The following is an 8,867-nucleotide window of genomic DNA, read 5'->3' as shown; positions in this document are numbered from 1 at the left end:
TGTGTCGGAGTCTCCGCTAGGCCGGCAGGTTTTGGCTCGACCGTCATGGCGTCCCAGCCGAGTTCTTTGAAGAAGAAAGAGGAAAAGGGCAGGAACATCCAGGTGGTGGTGAGATGCAGACCATTTAATCTGGCAGAGCGGAAAGCTAATGCCCACTCAGTAGTGGAATGTGACCATGCACGGAAAGAAGTCAGTGTACGGACTGCAGGGTTGACGGACAAGACCTCAAAGAAGACATACACGTTTGATATGGTGTTTGGAGCATCTACAAAACAAATTGATGTTTACCGAAGTGTTGTTTGTCCAATTCTAGATGAAGTTATTATGGGCTATAATTGCACCATCTTTGCATATGGTCAGACTGGCACTGGAAAAACTTTTACAATGGAAGGTGAAAGGTCACCTAATGAAGTATATACCTGGGAGGAGGATCCTCTGGCTGGTATAATTCCACGCACTCTTCATCAAATTTTTGAGAAACTTTCTGATAATGGCACTGAGTTTTCAGTTAAAGTGTCCCTGTTGGAAATCTATAATGAGGAGCTTTTTGATCTTCTTAGTCCATCTTCTGATGTTTCTGAAAGGCTGCAGATGTTTGATGATCCCCGGAACAAGAGAGGAGTGATAATCAAAGGCTTAGAGGAAATCACAGTACACAATAAAGATGAAGTCTACCAAATCTTAGAGAAGGGAGCAGCAAAAAGGACAACTGCAGCAACCTTGATGAATGCTTACTCTAGTCGTTCACACTCAGTTTTCTCTGTTACGATACACATGAAAGAAACAACAATTGATGGAGAAGAGCTTGTTAAAATAGGAAAGTTGAATTTGGTTGATCTCGCAGGAAGTGAAAATATTGGGCGTTCTGGAGCTGTTGACAAGAGGGCCCGGGAAGCTGGAAATATCAACCAATCCCTCTTGACTCTGGGAAGAGTTATTACTTGACCAGTGTAAATCTGACCTGCAAACCAAGACACAGGAACTTGAAACCACTCAGAAACATTTGCAAGAAACAAAATTACAACTTGTTAAAGAGGAATACGTCTCTTCAGCCTTGGAAAGAACCGAGAAGACGCTACATGACACTGCCAGCAAGTTGCTTAACACAGTTAAAGAAACCACCAGGGCTGTATCTGGCCTACATTCTAAACTGGACCGCAAGAGAGCAATTGATGAACACAATGCTGAAGCTCAGGAGAGCTTTGGCAAAAACCTCAACAGTCTGTTTAATAATATGGAAGAATTGATTAAGGATGGCAGTGAGAAACAAAAGGCCATGCTAGACGTTCATAAGACACTGTTTGGTAACCTGATGTCTTCTAGTGTCTCTGCATTAGACACCATTACCACGACAGCACTTGAATCTCTCATGTCTATTCCAGAAAATGTGTCAGCTCGTGTTTCTCAGAATTCTGATATGATATTGGAAGAGCAATCGTTAGCAGCACAAAGTAAAAGTGTTCTGCAAGGATTGATTGATGAACTTGTGACCGACCTTTTCACTTCCCTGAAGACCATCGTAGCCCCTGGTGTGGTTTCCATCTTGAACATAAATAGGCAGCTACAGCATATTTTCAGGGCTTCATCGACAGTGGCTGAAAAGGTAGAAGATCAAAAAAGAGAAATAGACAGTTTTCTCAGCTTATTATGTAACAATTTACATGAACTCCGAGAAAACACAGTTTCTTCCTTGGTTGAATCACAAAAGCTTTGTGGAAACCTAACTGAAGACCTGAAGACAATAAAGGAAACCCATTCACAGGAACTTTGCCAGTTAAGCAGTAGTTGGGCAGAGAGGTTCTGTGCTTTGGAGAAGAAGTATGAAAACATCCAGAAACCACTGAACAGTATTCAAGAAAATACAGAGCGGAGGTCTACTGATATAATCAATAAAACAACAGTTCACAGTAAGAAACTTCTTGCTGAATCTGATGGATTATTACAAGAACTCAGACACTTTAATCAAGAAGGCACACAGTTGGTTGAAGAGTCTGTAGGACACTGCAGTTCACTCAACAGCAACCTGGAGATTGTATCCCAAGAGATCACCCAGAAGTGTGGGACCCTGAACACAAGCACAGTTCATTTCTCTGATCAGTGGGCATCCTGCCTAAGCAAGAGAAAGGAAGAACTTGAGAATTTAATGGAGTTTGTAAATGGATGTTGTAAAGCTTCAAGTTCGGAGATCACTAAGAAAGTAAGAGAACAGAGCACAGCTGTTGAGAACCAGCACAGCTCCTTTGTTGCTCAGATGACTTCTGATGAAGAAAAATGTAAAGCAGGAAGCCTGGAGCTTGATAAAACTATAAAGACTGGGTTAACAAAGCTGAATTGCTTTCTGAAACAGGATCTCAAACTAGATATCCCAACAGGTATGACACCAGAGAGGAAAAAATATTTATATCCAACAACACTTGTGAGAACTGAACCACGAGAGCAGCTGCTTGATCAGCTGCAAAAGAAACAGCCACTAATGATGCTAAACAGCTCAGAAACCAGCAAGGAGACCAGTCAGGACATGGATGAAGAGAGGGAGGCTCTGGAGCAGTGCACTGAGGAACCTGTAAGTCCAGAGACAACTGAACACACCAGTGCGGATTGCTCTTCCAGCAGAGGGCTTCCTTTTTTCCAGCGTAAAAAGCCACATGGAAAAGACAAAGAAAACAGAGGCCTTAACCCGGTGGAGAAGTATAAAGTGGAAGAGGCCTCGGATCTCTCCATCTCCAAGAGTAGACTGCCCCTGCACACCTCCATAAACCTCTAGCTGATCTGAGGCTTAGGGTGTCATCTTTAAAATACAACCTGAAACTCCACAGTCTGAAGATATGTACAGATGAAAAGGGGACTGCTGTATGAGGGCCCCACAGTAACTGTAGTTGAACTGAAAGTTTTTTTTATAATCCCTGTAGTCCAAGGATGTAGTAAGCTGGGTGCCATTTGGGATTTACATTGAATATGTGTGTGTGTTTCTAGCTTTTTATATAAAGAAGCTCTTCTGTAACAAGTAAGTATTTTTCTTGTATATAATTAAATACCAAATATATGGAAATCGTTGTTCCAGGTTTAGACTTGTATTGGTGAATGCCATCTCCTTTGCTGTCTGGCTAAGGCTATTTCCCTATCTCCAACCAGCCTTTTCTAGTTTGTCTTCGGCTCATGTCTCCCTTTTCCTGTCCCTTAACCATTTGTAGCCTACAGAAAGGTTTCTTTAGTATGAGAAACCCAGGGTTTTACCTGGAACTCTTCTATCTCACTGATTACCTTTACAATCACTGTCAGAACACCTGACCCTGGAAGGACCCTTCCTTCCCAGCTCTTCATTTGTTCCTCGCACACATCTCATTCCTTCCTGAGGTCTGACACATCACCAGCCTCCCTGTAGTGTCAGCTCCTACTACAGGAGACCTGTCTAAAGCTCTAACTCATCCTTGAGGCCCCGCTCTAAGGCCTTTAAGTCTCTTAGAAATGACAAGATTGTTTTCAAACTACCAATTATGATGATAACTTCTATTTTGTTTATCTTTTAAAACTTTATTCCTTGTATATAATAAAAATGTATATATACATTCCCTCTGTTGAAATATTAACCCTTGCTCTTTCGCTTTGATAAGCCTGTTTCTGGAAGTTGGCCATTTTAAGATGAACCAGAGCACCTACCTAAAAGTGTAAGCAGAGAGTAAGTGTGGTCACGTCAAGTTCATGTATACGGTTCAGAGAAATGTGACTTGTTATGGTTTTGGCACAGTCTCACTATGGAGCTCAGGCTGGCTTTGGACTCACTATGCAGCAGGACAGTCATCCTTCCAAGGCCTGGGGCTACAGACATCATCACTATGCCTGCTTTAGAAATAGAACTTTGGCCAGGCGTGGTGGCACACGCCTTTAATCCCAGCACTCGGGAGGCAGAGGCAGGGGGATTTCTGAGTTCCAGGCCAACCTGGTCTACAAAGTGAGTTCCAGGACAGCCAGGGCTACAGAGAAACCCTATTTCAAAAAAACCAAAAGAAATAGAACTTTGTAACAAAGAGCTAGTAGAAAATTAGAAAAAAACGCTACTTTAAGAAATTTATTTTCTTGTATCATTTCTCCAACTCCTTGTAGAAATAGAAATGTTATTTTAATAAAAATAATGCATAAATTTCTCTACAAACAGATGTCAACCTAATCTGTGGATATTATCTAATTTGCTTTTGGTAAATCTCTAATTGGTAATTGTTTTTGAATTTTTTAAATTAAATTATTTTAATTTTTGTTCAAAAAAAAAATAAAAATAAAATTAACTCAAATAAATCAGTAGTCTTCCTTGATACAAATAATAAATGTGCTGAGAAAGAACTTAGGGAATCTACATCCCTTCAGAATAGCCACAAGTAATATAAAACATCTAAGTGTAACTCTAACCATGCAAGTGAAAGATCTATATGACAAGAACTACACATCCCTGAAGAAAGAAACTGAAGATCTCAGAAGATTGAATGATCTACCGTGCTCAGGTATAGGGAGGATTAACATGGTGAACAAAGCCAACAGCAATCTACAGATTCAAAGTAATCCATATCAAAATTCGAACATAATTCTTAACAAACATGAAGAGAACAACTTTCAACAATATGGCAAATCAAAAAACCTGAGGTACCCAAACGTTATCTCAATGATAAAAGAACGTCTATGGAAACCATCATCCCCGACCTCAGACTGTACTACAGAGCAGTAGTGATAAAAACTTCATGGTATTGGTATAGACAAAGACCTGTTGATGAATCAAATACAATGAAGGTCTTGAAATACACCTACACTGCTGTGCATACTTGATCTTTGACAAAGAACCTGAGGACATACAGTGGGAAAATAGGAAGCATCTTCAACAAGTGATGCTGGCCTAATTGGAGTTCTGCCTGTACCTGAGTGCAAACTGATCCATATTTGTACATCTTATCTTATTTATCATCTTATACAAACCACGAGTCCAAATGGATTAGGGACTTCAACATAAAACCAGATACACTGAATCCAATAGAAGAGAAAATGGAAAATAGCCTTGAACTCTGTGGCACAGGGGAAATTTTCCTGAAAAGAACACCAATGTCTCAGACTTTAATATCAAAAATGACAGATGGAATCTCATGAAATTTAAAAGCTTCTGTAAGGTAAAAAACATTGCCAATAGGACATCTTCACTAACCCTACATCTGTTAGAGGGCCAATATTCAAAATATATAAAGAATTCTAGAAGTTAGTTTTCAAAAGCTAAATACAGCATTCTTCTTCGCTGAGGCCTCAAGTCTCTCAAGGATCAGACTAATTTTTATCGAGTGAGGCCAGTCCAGGCAGTCCTCTACTACTTATGTGCTGGGGGTCTCAAACCAGCCCATGTCTGCTACATGATTGGTGGCTCAGTCTCTGGGAACTCTTAGGCATCCAGGTTATTTTAAACTGCTGTCCTTCCTAAGTGGTTGCCCTCCCCTTCAGCTTTTTCAATCCTTCTCCTAATTCAACCTTAGGGGTTCCAGACTTCAGTCCAATGGTTAGGATAAGTATTTGCATTTGCCTCAGTCAGCTGCTTGTAGGGCCTTTCAGAGGACAGGCATGCTAGGCTCCTGTAAGCATATCATAGCATCAATATGAGTGTCAGGCATTGGTAGCAGGACTTAAGATGGATCCCAATTTGGGCCGAACACTGGACCTCCTTTTCTTCAGTTACTTTCCTATTTTTGTCCCTACAGTTCATTTAGACAGGAACAATTTGGGGTCAGAAATTTTGACTGTGAAGTTGGTAACACTATCCTTCCACTTGAGGTCCTTACTATCTACTGGAGGTGGACTCTTGGAGTTGCCTCTCCCCACTGTTGGACATCTTGGATAAGGTCACTCCCATTGGGTCCTGAGAGTCCCTCACCTCCTCTCTGGTATTTTCCTTAGGGTACCTGTACATTCTAAACCCAGAGGTTGCATACTTCCATTGATTCTTCTGGGCTTCCTGTCTTCTCCCCATAGCTGGAATATGAATAAGTAAAATTATTTTAAAAATTGAGTACAAAGGTAAACAGAATTCTCAACAGAGTAATATCAAATGGCGAAGAGCACTCAAAGAAATGTTTAACATCCTTACTCATCAGGGAAATGAAAATTAAAATAACCATAAGATTCCACATTACAGCAACCAGCATGTCTAAGATCAAAGACTCAAGTGCCAGCACATGCTGTCTAGGATGTGATGACAGAGGAACCTGAAGACCTAAGAATATCACCCCTGGTCATATACCTAAAAGATGCTCTACTATACTGAAAAGACAGGTATTCCACTATTTTTATAGCAGCCTTATTTGTAATTGCCAGAAGTTGAAAACAACCCAGATGTCCCTCAATTTAAGAATGGATACAGAAAACGTGGTTCATTTACAAAATGGAGTGCTATTCAGCTGTGAAAAAACAAGGACATCATGAATATTGCAAGCAAATGGATGGAACTAAAAATATCTACCTGACTTAGGGAGCCCAGGCCTAAAAGAGTATGCATGGTATGTACTCACGTATAGGTGAATATTAGCCATAAACTACAAAATACCTTGGTTACAGACCCTAAGAAGTATAAAAAAAGGAAGGACCCATTGAGTATACTATAATCCCTCTTAGAAGGAGGAACAAAATAATAACAGGAGGTGGAAAGAAGGAAGGGAACTGGTGGGAGGGTGAAGGGCAGAAATGGGGGAAGAATCCAGTATGGGAGAAGACAGGAGAGAAGCCCAGTGGGTGAGAAGAATGAATGGAAATATGCAGCTACAAGAGTTGGGTGGAACCTCTAGAAAGTACCAAAGACCTGGAATGTGAGAGGCTCCCAGGACTCAATAAGGATGACCTTTGCAGAAATGCTCAATAGTGGTTAGATTGGACTGGAAGAGACCACATCCAGCCACGGCCCTCAGTGGAGGTATGGAGCCACCAGCCTACCTTCAAAACTTTTGGCCCAGAATTTTTCCTGTCTAAAAAATAAAGAGGTAAAATTAGTACAGAGAGTGAAAGAAAGGCCATCAAGTGACTAGCACAACTTGGCATCTATACCATGGGCAGGCACCAAACCCTAATACTATTACTGGTGTCTGGTTGTGCTTGAGACAGGAACCTATCATGGTTATCCTCTGAGAGGATATACCAGTCGCCAACTCAGACATGTGTAGATATGGACAGCCAACTACTGGACTGAGATCAGTCAGGGACCCCTACTTAAGAGCTATGGGAAGGCATGAGGAATCAAAGGAGATGGTAACCCCATAGGAAGATCAACAGTGTCAACTAACCCTGACCCAGAGACTAAATCATCAACCCAAAAGCATACATGTGCTGCTCCATATTTCCTAGCACATAGTAGCAGAGGAGTGCATTGTCTGGCTTCAGTGGGAGAGGATCTGCTTGATCTGTAGATCGTTGATGCCCCAGGTAAGGGGAATATGGGAGGGGTGTGTAGTGTCAGGAAGAATGGAGAAGTGAGGGCTGGGAGCATATGGGGAGTAAAGATAGAGGAGCACCATCTCAGAGCCAAAAGTGAGGGGTGATGAAGTGAAGAACTCTAGGAGGGGGAATCAGGATGGGGGCAACATTTGGAATGTAAATAAATAAAATGATTTAAGAAAGAGAGATAGAGAAAGTGAGAGAGGGAGAGAGCGAGAAAGAGAGGAAGCACATGACATTGCATGGTACAATGTGTGGTAGAACTGCAGATTGATTCAAATGTGATATTTTCTTTTTTTAATTGTTAATTATTTATTCTCTTTTCACCTAAATATCACCCCTTTCTCCTCCCAGTCTTCACATATCCCACAACTTCTCACACCATTCATTTTTTTCTAGTCTCTCCTGAGAAGAGGGAGACCCAACTGAGGATCACTACACCCCAGTACATCAAATTTCTGCAGGACTAGGCTTATCCTTTCCCACTGAGACCAAGTAGGACATCCCAGCTAGGATAATTAGATCCACAGATACAACACGTTTTGAGAGACAGTCTCCTCTTCAGTTTTTTGGGGACATGCCTGAAATTCAAGTTGCCTATCTGTTACATATGTGGAGGGTTTAGGTCTATCCCAAGGTAGCTCTGGGTTTGTGCTTCAGTCTCTGGAAGCCCTCAAATATTCAGGTTGTTGACACTGTTGCTCTTCTTCTGGAGTTCCTATGCCCTTCTGAGCCTTCGATCTTTCCGCAGATCTTCTAGTAGAGTCCCTGAGCTCTATTCAGTGTTTGGTTCAGGTTCTCTGACTTTATTTCAGCTAATGGATGGAGCCCCTCAGAAGACAGTTATGCTAAGGTACTGTGTGCAAGCATAATGTTGTTAGGGATTTAACATTCCTTGCCCATGGAATGAGTCTCAAATTGGTCTAGTTTTTTGCTCTGTGGTCCAACTTTATCCTGAATTTCTTTTAGACCTGACAAACTTTGGGTAAAATATTCCATGGGTTGGTTAATGTCCTTATTTCTCCACCTTGGTTCCTCAGCAAATCAACCAAAAAAAAGTATTGTGTGGGAGCTCTGTGTGTAAAATAGCACCATCTTTACTAGCCAGTCTACTGTGTGGTGGGACATGCTATAATCCCATTTTCTCAGGGTCATCATCAACTATCCAGCAATTTTGAGGCCCATTTAGGATATAAAAGGCATGACATAAAATAAAAGTATCGGTAAGAATTTTTTTCAATAGAAAGTACACTGGTCAAGTATTCTGCAATATAAATGCTCTGGCTTATACAAAGGTCAGTTGTAGGATCAGTGTCTTTGTAGAAGCCAAAGAATCTTGATAAAGACTGGGCAGGAGAGGCTGAGTACTTTATTCCCAGCACCTGAGAGGAAGAGGCAGTTATATCTCTGTGAATCTGAGA

General features: G+C 41.2%; 1 pseudogene; it reads left to right on the top strand.

The window, feature by feature from the left end:
• Positions 1 to 35: 35 nt before the first annotated feature.
• LOC147003562 (kinesin-like protein KIF11 pseudogene) lies at positions 36 to 3,321 on the top strand (annotated as a pseudogene).
• The last annotated feature ends 5,546 nt before the right edge of the window (positions 3,322 to 8,867 follow it).

This window comes from Mus caroli, unplaced genomic scaffold (assembly GCF_978045245.1).
Source record: "Mus caroli unplaced genomic scaffold, Mus_caroli_1 scaffold_8, whole genome shotgun sequence".
In the NCBI taxonomy this organism is placed as follows: Eukaryota; Metazoa; Chordata; class Mammalia; order Rodentia; family Muridae; genus Mus; species Mus caroli.
The sequence above is the reverse complement of the archived record's forward strand: the minus strand, read 5'-3'. Positions and strand labels throughout refer to the sequence as shown.